The sequence below is a fragment of the Manis pentadactyla genome, chromosome 5 (genome assembly GCF_030020395.1).
Source record: "Manis pentadactyla isolate mManPen7 chromosome 5, mManPen7.hap1, whole genome shotgun sequence".
Lineage (NCBI taxonomy): Eukaryota > Metazoa > Chordata > Mammalia > Pholidota > Manidae > Manis > Manis pentadactyla.
In genome coordinates, this window is record NC_080023.1 from 59,691,243 (window position 1) to 59,703,186 (window position 11,944).

General features: G+C 39.1%; 1 pseudogene; it reads left to right on the forward strand.

Annotated features, from left to right (window-relative positions):
• Positions 1-5,980: 5,980 nt before the first annotated feature.
• Positions 5,981-6,706, forward strand: LOC118908956 (phosducin-like protein 3; annotated as a pseudogene).
• Positions 6,707-11,944: the final 5,238 nt, after the last annotated feature.

Below are 11,944 nucleotides of genomic sequence, written 5' to 3' on the forward strand. Positions count from 1 at the left end.
GTCAAAACATCGGCCTCTTACTGGCCTTGATACTTTGTTTCTACAAACCCCTAGGGGGCAGTGCTGGATTATTTCCCTAAAACAAACCTGCAGGGTGGTCACTGATACTCCTCTAGCCTTGAACAATACCTCTGTGATATTTCTCAGATTTGTCTGTAGTCTACTTACCCATGGGTTAACAATGTAACCTAATGTAACGTTGTGCAATCACTATCTCGAATTTACTGAGGCACACCAAGTAGATCTATAAAAATTTAAAGAGTAAAATTCTCAACATTAGATATTGTTTTTGTTTTCCCTATAAATAGATCTTTAGGCCACAATCTAAGTGATATCATTTTTAGTTCAATCTTTAATTAATCACTTCAATTTCATATCAATTCCTTAAAACTGCAATTGTTAAAGAAAGGATAAAGATCTTATTTAACAATCCAGAGCAATTGTATTGGTTCTTGCTTTATCCAAATAGATGTGTCTGAAAAGATGTAAGAATACTTTTTATGATGACAAATGTAATGTATTTCACTAATGAAATTTTTAACTTCAGAAAAATCACAAAAAAGACTATAGAACCCCCCTAAATCTTAATGTTTTGAAAATACCAGTTTATCTTTTGTTCTTTTGTGATTTAGCTCTGTGTAAGCATTTGATTTTTGCTTTTAAAGAATCTCTGCACATATTGTTCCATGACGTGCTTTTTTCCTTCTATTATGTCATGGATATTTCCATGTCATTATCTTCATCCTCCTCATTATTGTCTGCAGAGTATTAAATTATGGGGATAGGAAAAACTGAATTAATTGACTCTTTGGCAACTTAAGATTGTTTCTAATTTCACAACAGTGAAATGAATATTCTTACTGATAAATCTTTTATATGTGAGCATAACCCAAGGCTTAAAAAACTGGGCAACAATTCCAGTTGTTTTAATGTTCCAACATCATAATTTGTCTCAAACTGTTTCAAGTAGACTCCTGGGTATTTGAAGAAATCTACTGGTGATAGTTTTCTAATCTTTATTTTCACCGACTCAGAATATCTTAGTCCATGTGGGCTGCTATAAAAGAATATATAGACTTGGGAGCTTATAAAGAACAGAAATTTCTCAATTCTAGAGGGTGGGAAGTCCAAGATCAAATGAGGTACCAGAAGATTTGATGCCCGTTGAGGGCCCACATCCTGGTTCATAGAAATCTGTCTTCCTGCTGTGTTGTCACATAGCAGAACGGATGTGGGAATTCTCCAGCGACTTTTTTTATAAAGGCACTAAATCCCACTCACAAGGCCTCTACACTCATAACCCAATCAGTTTCCAAGGATCCCACCTCCAAATAACATCATATTGGGGAATTAGGTTTCAATGTATAAATTTTTGGGGGACACATTCAGCCTATAGCAGATGCTTTGGTTTAAGTTATTATAAAAGAATCATAAAGTAAATGTCTTAGATCGCTGTATTCCCATCCACTATTCCTGAACATATTTGATTAGTATTCCTCTCCAGCCACCAGACTCCGTCCCTGCCTTCCTCATTTTAAGATTCAGTAATATCTAATTGCAGCACTATTTACAATAGCCAAGATATGGAAGCAACCTAAGTGTCCATTAGCAGATGAATGGATAAAGAAGATGTGGTACATATACACAATGGAATATTATTCAGCCATAAGAAGAAAACAAATTCTACCATTTGCAACAACATGGATGGAGCTAGAGGGCATTATGCTCAGTGAAGTAAGCCAGGCATAGAAAGACAAGTACCAAATGATTTCCCTCATTTGTGGAGTATAACAATGAAGCAAAACTGAAGGAACAAAACAGCAGCAGACACACAGACTCCAAGAAGGGACTAGTGGTTACCAAAGGGGAGGGGTGGGGGAGGGTGGCTGGGGAGGGAGGGAGAAGGGGATTGAGGGGGTATTATGATTACTACACATGGTGTGGGGAGGTGGTCACAGGGAAGAGAGTATATCACAGAGAAAGCAAATAGTGACCCTATGGCATCTTACTACACTGATGGACAGTGACTGCAATGGGGTGTGGGGGGGACTTGATAATATGGGTGAATGTAGTAACCATAATGTTTTTCATGTGAAACCTTCATAAGAGTATATATCAATGATACCTTAATAAAAAAATTAAATAAAAAATAAGTTTAAGTAATATCTAGCTAAAGTTAGAGATGTAAGTTCAAATTGAGTCGGAATTACTTATTACTGTGTACTGTGCACCCTGGGCATGATACTTAAACCCTAAGTGTCCTCATTTGCCAATCGGGGATTAAAACAGCCCTAATTCACCAGATTCTGGCACAGAGTAAATGAGCTAAAGCATGAAAATCACTCAGCACAGAGCCTGACAAAAGTACTGTATAATATGTGATAAATATTATTATTGTTATTATTTTGTTCAAGAATTTATCAAGCACCTTTCATATGCCAGGCTTATGGGGTAGAACCCTGCACCTACATTCTTCCATCCTCACCTTGGGCGCATACTATTGAGGATACGCATCCAGAGTCAGGTCCAATACACAGAAGTGCCATGTGGACTCGTGCAAGAGCTATGAATGTACAGAGGAGGACCACCCAACACAGAGGTGCAAGGCAAAGGAAAGTTCCCGGAGGGAATGACCCCACAGCTGAAGGATAGTTAATGTACAGAGAGAAGCAGTGTTCCGAGGCATGCGAAAAGGCCTGGAAAAAAGAGATCAGGCAAGTAGTTGGAAAATTGCATAAATTAAAACTGAGTGTTTAAGAGTTACCATGGTGAAGACTTTAAACTCTATTTTAAGAACAATGATTAGTAAAGGTCTTTAGGCAGGAAATGTCATAATCCTGTTTCCTTTTTTAGGAAGATCTATGGCTGTAAATGAAGAATAACGGGAAAGGCAAGAACCGCAGGTAGACAGCAATTAGGAAGATGTAGAAATTCAAGTAAAATTATAGTGGCCTGCAGTGGGGACCTAAAGAGGCAGAAACATGCAAAAGAATTTTATAATTCACAGTGTGAAGAGAGAAAGGAAGGTTAAAGGAGAGGGAGAGTTCAGATATTTCTCTAATCCAGGCAATCTGTTGGATAGAGAATATAGCAAAAGGAGCAGGTTTGATCAAAGGGTGATAATGAGTTGAATTTCAGGTATATTGAATTTAGTCCTTGTGGACAGCCACATGGAGATGTCCAATAGTCAGTTAGCTATGTTAGTCTGATGCTCTAGAGAGCAGAAGAATTAGAAGTACAGATTTTTAATACATCAGTGAATAGATGAAACTGAGGCCAAGGGAATCGATGAGATCACCCAAGAAACAGGTGTAGAGTTCCTTTTTGTTAAAGTTAGATTAAATTATGTTGCTACCCATTATTATCAAAAAAGATCTTACAATTAAACTAAGTAATGGAAAAGCAAACTACAAGTTGGAATTTAAGTTTTATCCTCACTGAATCTAGTATAAAATATGTTAAAGAGGAAATAACATTAGCAATATGAAGCCCTCCATTTTTTAGCAAGTATCCTAGAAAATAATTTTATTAGAGAAAATTACTGACTTAAAGGACCATATTAATGACATATTAATGTCTGAGTATCTGTATTTTGGAGTGCAGCAGAATTAAGATATATGTGGTATATGACATGGGAAAAATTGACTAAAATAGATCAGTGTCTCATGTGGGGAACTTATAATGCTCTGTTGAGCTAGTGCTCCATGATGGTGGTAATGGTAGTAATGGCATTTGTGGTGGTTGGTGGTGGTGGCTTTTCTAAATTTAAGAAGTGTGTATTTTCCCAGAGGACACCCTATTGTCATGGGAGATCCTGGGACCCTCCTCTATTACCACACAACAATTCTTCTTTCCCATGGAAATCAGATGATTTGGTAGATTGTGAATATTCTCATTCATCAACAACATAATGCAAGATTTGTACATCTCTTCCAAGGGTACATAATGCTACAAGGAAAGTGAATATACAATGCTTGCAAAATCATTATGAAATAGCCTTTTTCTTTGTCTGTAAAACATGTTCACTTGTCTTTTCATATATATTACAAATAGAGTGGCTCCTGAGATGGAAAAAAGATGGTGGAGCAGGAAGACAAGGCAGAAACCTCTTCCCACAAACACACCAGGGAAGTAACTAGAGCAAATACAACTAAACCTGAAAATGACCTGAACACTACAGAACAGGCCACCTACATCTGGGGAAGAAGAGAAGACCACACAGAGGAGGGTAAAGTGGCAGAGACAAGATTGAGCAGGACCCAAGCCCTTCCCCCATCCCACCCCACAGGCAGGAGGAAGAGGAACAGAATGGAGAGAGGACAGGCATCCAGGAACACTGCACATCTGGCCTTGGAGATATGCTCTGTGAGCATGAGTCCACATTGCATCAGGTTCTGGTAATTAGCAGGGCTGGATACCAGGAACAGTTGGAACACTCAGGGAGACTGACTCCAGTTGCTTGTTGAGGACAGGGATGCTCCACTGGTTCCACTAAGACCCAAAGCAGATTGAAAGACTTGCCAGCAGTGGGAGGGATGCCAAAGGAGCAAGGACTGGATAGAGCTTTTGCCACAGGAGAAAGTGTAGGTAGATATAACTTCCTAGCTCTCCCTGGACCCAACAGTTCAGATATTCTTGAGAGCCCCAGACACTCCATCCACCTCACTAGTTGTTCAGCCCCAGGTGCTTCCCTGCACACTGTGACAGCCCACTTGGCCCAGCAGCATCAGACTTTGCTGCCTAGCAGGCAGAGGGAGTCTCTCCTAGCTTTCTCAGCTCTATCTAAGACCAGCTGGGGAGGCGCCTATAGGAGCCAGCTCCCAGAGCTCCTACCTCCCCCATGGGCAGCCAAGTCCTATGCTATGCACCTTGCTACAACCAGGAGGCATCTACGCAACTCCCTGCTGCAGCATAATCTCCCATCTCACAACTGGCCACACCCTGCCCTGCCCCAGAGCTGTGCAACAGCAACCCCCTCACTGCAGAGCATCCCTGCCATCCCTGTCATTCCTGCAAGGCAGGCAGAGACTGGCCCTACCCACAATGATCCCAGTTGAAGCCACTGCTTTTATCATAAAGGTCTGGCTAAGGCAAACTGCCAGCTACAATGGGCTGAGAGCACTGCTAGCAGACAGAAAGGCAGCCTGGCCCATTGTCCATGAATAGCAACCAGGGCTCCACTGCAAAAGAGAACAAGGAGCTGGACAGTAAAGAGTCTTGAGCTCCTGGGCAACACAGGATGACTTCTTCATAAAGTCATTACTCTGTAGACCAGGAAGCATAGCAGATCCATCTAATACAAAGGAGGAAACACAGAAACCCAGACAAAATGGGGAGGATAAAGCACTAGAAAGAGTGCTAAATGAGACAGAGATTAACAATCTTCTTGATAAAGATTTCAAAATATCAGTCATAAATATGCTCACTGATCTGCAGAAAAGTATTGATGATCCTCGGAAGGACTTCAATAAAGAGAATCAAGAGCTGAAAAAGAGCCACTCAGAGCTGAAGAATACAGTAACAGAAAGGAAACAGCCAATGGAGGGAATGAATAATAGATTCCTGCAAATAGAGAAGACAATCAATGAGATAGAAATTAGAGACAGGAATACAACAAGGCTGAGGAACAGAGAGAAAAAAATAATTTCTATGAATGAAAGAATGAAAAGAGAACTGTGTGATCAATCCAAATGAAATAATATTTGCATAATAGGGGTACCAGATGAGAAGACAGAGACAAAGGGATAGAAAGTCTCTTTGAGAAAATAATTGTTGAAAACTTCCCCAATTTGGGGAAGAAAATAGACACTCAGGTCGTGGAAGTGCAGAGAGCCCCTAATAAAAGGAACCACAGGAAGACAAAACCAAGACATAAAATAATGAAATTGACAAAGATTAAGATGAGGAGATAGTAGTGCGTGGAAGAGAGCTGAGGGGCGGTGACTCCACAGCTAGCCTAACTTGAGCGATTTGAGACAAGATGCAGGACCCAAATGCAGACACCAAGTGGAATGATATCTTACACAAAAAAAGGGCATCTTGCTGTCAAAGGACAGCTTGAAAGACTTGGAGAAGGAGGCAGAAGAGGAGAAGCAGCATGTCCTTGAGCAGTCAGTTGTGAAAACTTATATGGATATGACTTTGGAAGAACTGGAAGATAATGAAGTTGAGTTTAATAAGGAAGATGAACATGCCATTGAAATGAACAGGCAGCAGAGACTAGCTGAATGGAAAGCAACTAAACTCAGGAATAAATGTGGAGAAGTTTTAGCCATTTCAGGAAAGGATTATGTTTAACAAGGTACCAAAACCAGTGAAAGCTTGTGGGTAATCTTGGCAGAGGGAGTTTCCTGGGGATCCTCTCTGTGCCCTGATAAATCAACACTTCAGTGGACTTGCCAGGAAGTTTCCTAATGTCAATTTTATCAAAGCTATTTCAACAACCTGCATACCCAATTATCCTGTTAGAAATCTGCCTACAATATTTCTTCACCTTGAAGGTGATATCAAGGCTCAATTTATTGGACCTCTGGTGTTTGGTGGTATGAACCTGATAACAAATGAATTGGAGTGGAAATTGTCTGAGTCTGGAGCCATGAAGACAGACCTGAAGGAAAACCCAAAGAAACCAATTGAACATGAACTGCTGTTCTCAGTGAGGGGCTCTGTCCCTGGGAGGAGGGACAGTGATTGTAAGGATGACTGAGGCTGCTGCCTCAGTAATGTGCTGAACTTTCTTGATGTGACAGATTGGATTTTTTGAAAAAGAAGAGGTAGAAATGTATGTTTGAGGTTTAATCCTTTTATAATTATGTTTCAAATCTCATAGCTGTCAGAGATAGTCATTGCTGGGAATATTATTAAATTTTTTGGAACTCTCTTCAAATTAATAATATTGCCTTAAAAAGTAAAAATAATAACTAGCCATTGGTATGGCAAATGTCTATTTTCCTCACTTACATTTTAAGTAATCTGTAAAACTATTCACTTATTAGTTCACATACAATTATATAAAAAAGAAGATGGGGTTTTTAAAAAATATATAAATAAATTATACAGTGGAAAAATTTTTGCAAACAGTTTTGCAATTATATTTTGATTATTTTTATTTTATAAGGCAGCAACAGTATTATTTAATAATGGAATATTCTTTATCATTAAATAACAGGATTATTTAATAAAGGAATTGATAAGGAAAAATCTCAGTATTCATCCTGTTTAGAAGGAATAAGCAATAATTTTTCTGAAACAAACATTGTCATATCAAAGTAATAACAGAAAGATTACAATTTATTGCCATTTGGGGTTAAACATTTTTTTCTAGTTAAAATAATTTTTTGTGTAAGACTGTAGTGATGTCAGTTAATCTCTGTTACTGTCAAAGACCACCTTGAATTCTTTTTTGGAAATATAGTGACATAAGCAAACTAAAAGAAATCAGAAAAGAGTATTGAAAGCAGACAGAGAGAGAAAAAATATTACTTATAAGGGAAACCTCATCAGGCTATCAGCAGACTTATCAGCAGAAACTTTACAAAACAGAAGGAAATGGCATGAAATACTAACTGTATTGAAACAGAAGGCCCTTCAATCAAGAATTCTCTACCCAGCAAGATTATCCTTCAAATTTGAAGCAGAGATTAAACAATTCCCAGATAAACAAAGGCTCAGGAATTTATAATCACTAAACCAGCATTACAGGATATGATGAAGGGACTTTGGTAGATGGAAATGTTCCTAATGCTGAATTGCTTTCACCAGTGAAAATAAACCCACAGGCCATGGACATACACTAGGGAAATGACAGCCTCTTCAACAACTGGTGTTGGCAAAACTGGACAGCTACATGCAAGAGAATGAAACTGGATTATTGTTTAACTCCATACACAAAAGTAAACTCAAAATGGATCAAAGACCTGAATGTAAGTCATGAAACCATAAAACTCTTAGAAGATAACATAGGCAAAAATCTCCTGAATATAAACATGAGCAACTTTTTTCTGAAAGCATCTCCTTGAGCGAGGGAAACAAAACAAAAAATGAACACATGGGACTACATCAAACTTAAAAGCTTCTGTACAGCAAAGGACACCATCAACAGAACAAAAAGGCACCCTACAGTATGGGAGAATATATTTGTAAATGACATATCTGATAAGGGGTTAACATCCAAAATATATAAAGAACTCACACACCTCAACACCCAAAAAGCAAATAACCCAATTAACAAATGGGCAGAGGATATGAAGAGACAGTTCTCCAAAGAAGAAATTCAGATGGCCAACAGACACATGAAAAGATGCTCCACATCAGTAATTATCAGACAAATGCAAATAAAAACCACAATGAGATATCACCTCACACCAGTTAGGATGACCAGTATCGAAAAGACAAAGAACAACAAATGCTGGCAAGGATGTGGAGAAAGGGGAACCCTCCTACACTGCTGGTAGGAATGTAAGCTAGTCCAACCATTGTGGAAAGCAATATGGAGTTTCCTCAAAAAACTAAAAATAGAAATGCCATTTGACCCAGTAATTCCACTCCCAGGAATTTACCCAAAGAAAACATTATCCCTGATTCAGAAAGACATAGGCACTCCTATATTTACTGCAGCACTATTTACAATAGCTAACATATGGAAGCAACCTAAGGGTCCATCAGTAAATGAATGGATAAAGAAGATGTGCTATATATACACAATGGAATACTACTCAGCCATAAGAAAGAAACAAATTCCACAATTTGCAACAACGTGGATGGAACTGGAGGATATTATGCTCAGTGAAATAAACCAGATGGAGAAAGACAAGTACCAAATGATTTCCTTCATTTGTGGAGTATAACAATGAAGCAAAACTGAAGGAACGAAACAGCAACAGACTCACAGACTACAAGAAGGGACTAACGGTTACCAAAGGGGAAGGGTGTGGGAGGGTGGGTGGGGAGGGAGGGAGAAGGGGATTCAGGAGTATTATGTAACCACATTGTGTTTTTCATGTGAAACCTTCATGAAAGTGTATATTAATAATACCTTAAGAAACTTAATAAATAAACTTAAAGAAAAAGAAAATAAACACACAGGAAAGGTATTAGACAAATTAACTACCAAGCAAATATGAAATTAAAACAAAAAAAAGCAGTAAACCAAACTATACACAAAATCAGTTAAGAGATACACAAAAAGGGCAGATTATCACATCTAATACATAAAGTGTGGTGGAGGAAAAGGAAGAAGGAGTTTTAGATTATGTTTGAAACAGAGCAATCATCAACTTAAAATAGACTGTTATATAGTTAGGAAGCTATTCTTGAACCTTATGGTAACCACAAACCTAAAGCCTATAATAGATACAGAAAAAATTTTTAAAGAGGGATCTAATCACAACACTGAAGAAAAAATCATCAAATAATAAGAGAAAAGTATAAGAAATGAAAAAAGCAACAGAGAGGAACTATAAAAACAACCTGAAAACAATCAGTAAAAGGGCAATAAGTACATACCTATCAATAATTACCTTAAATGTAAATGCACTGAATGCACCAATCAAAAGACATAGAGTGGCATAAAGGATAAACAAGACCAATTTATATGCTGCCTACAAGACACTCATTTCAGACCCAAAGATATACATGACTAGAAATGAAAGGACGAAAAAAGACATTTCATGCAAATAATAAGGAGAAAAAAGCAGGAGTACAAAACATATCAGACAAGAGATTTCAAAACAAAAATCAACAAGAGACAAAGAAGGACATTACATAATGATAAAGGGATCAGTCCAACAAGAGGATATAACCATTATAAATATCTAGGCACTGGGAGTGTGGGGGGAGGAAGATGGTGGCGTGAGAAGTGAGGCAGAAACCTCCTCCTCAAATCACATAAAACACAAAAATACAGCAAATACAACTAATCCTGAAAAAGTAACCTGAAGACTACAGAACAGACTGCCTACATGTGGGGAAGAAGAGAAGACCTCACAGAAAAGGGTAAAGTGCGAAAGCCATGAACCAGTGGTACCCAAGTCTTCCCCACACCTGAGCCCACAGGTGGGAGGAAGAGTAACAGAGTGGGGAGGGAGTAGAAGCCCAAGACCACTGAACACCCAGCCCTGGAGATATGCTCCAGGAGCACAAACCTACATTACACAGTACTCTGGAGATTAGTAGAGTTGGAAAGCAAAGTCAGGCAGAATACTCAGAGAGACACATTCCAGCCACTTGTGGAGAACAGCTATGCACAACGGACCCCCTGGGACAAAAGAAAGGAGGTCAGTTTGAAAGACCTCCCAGCAGTGAGAAGGGTGCTAAAGAGGCAAAGATTACACAGAGCTCTCTGCTCAGGAGAAAAGGGAGGTGGACAAAACCTTCCCAGCACATTCAGGCCAGCATGTTGGGAACTCTCAGGAGCTTCAGATGCTCCATAGTCCAGGCTGGCAATGCCACCCTGAGGCCTACCACTGTACTATGCAGCCTGCCACTCCTTCCTCCAGCAGGCACTAGTCCTGCTCACCTGCCACCCTACCATTGTGCCAGGCCTGCCAGAGAGTGGCTTCACCCACTGAAGCTACGGGCATAGCACATGGCCCACTGAACCTGGCAGTGGAGGCAGGTATTACAGCCAGGAAGGCTAAAATCCCTCCCTTACAGCCAGGAAGGCAGAAAACCCTCCCAGCCAAGCTCTTTCCTACTGGCAGGTGCTGGTTCCACTGGCCTGGAACCCCCTCCATTGTTGCAGGTGTGCAGTAGCTCCAGAGAGTATTTTCCTTGCTTGTGCAATCAGCTGATGGCCTGCACAGCTAACTAAAAACAAGGCAAAGGCATACACCCACTTCTCACCAACAGCTGGGCCTCCCACACAGGAAATTGAGCTTCTGGGCATTGGAGGGTGCTGCCTACACAAAGTTATTATTCCATAGTAAACACTAAAAAATGAATTTGATCCCAAAAAATTATAAGAAAAAATACCAGAAAGAGGGCCTAGTAAAAATGAAATCATCAATCTTTTTGATAAATTAATTCAAGACAAAAATCATAAACATATTCACAGAACTACAGAAAAATTTTCAAGATCTCAAGGAGGACTTCACCAAGGAGACAGAAAATTTGAAAAATACAGTATCTGAAATGAAACATACAATGGAGGGATTTAAAAGTAGATTAGATGAGGTAGAGGAGAGAGTAAATGAAACAGAAACTAGAGAACAAGAAAACAAAGAAGCTGAGGCACAGGGAGAAAAAAGAATCTTTAGGAATGAAAGAATAATAAGAGAATTGTGTGACCAATCCAAACAGAACAATATTCACATTATATGGATACCAGAAGAAGAGAGAGAAAAAGGGATAGAAAGTCTCTTTGAGGAAATGTTGAAAACTTCCACAGTCTGGGGAAGTAAATAGTCTCTCATGTCATGGTAGTGCAGAGATCTCTCAACACAAGGGACCCTGGGAAAACAACACCAAGGCATAAAATAATTAAAATGGCCAAGATCAAGGACAAGGAGACAATACTGAAAGCAGCCAGAGAGAGAAAAAAGATGACTTATAAAGAAAAGTCCATCAGGCTGTCACCAGACTTCTCAGCAGAAACCTTACAGTTCAAAAGGGAGTAGCATGATATATTTAATGCAGTGAAACAGAAGGGCCTCCAACCAAGAATACCTGGCAAGAATATTATTTAAATTTGAAGCAGGGATTAAACAACTTCAAGATAGTTGAGGGAATTCACGACCAAAAAACCATCTCCACAGGGAATCTTAAAGAGACTGCTCTAGACGGAAGTGCTCCTAAAACTATATAGCTATCACCAGAGAAAATAAACCCACAGTAAAGCAAGTAGACCAATTAATTACTAAGCAAATACAAAATTAAATCATTTACACACAAAGTCAGTCAGGGAATACACAAAGAGTACAGAATGTGACACCTAACACAAAGATGG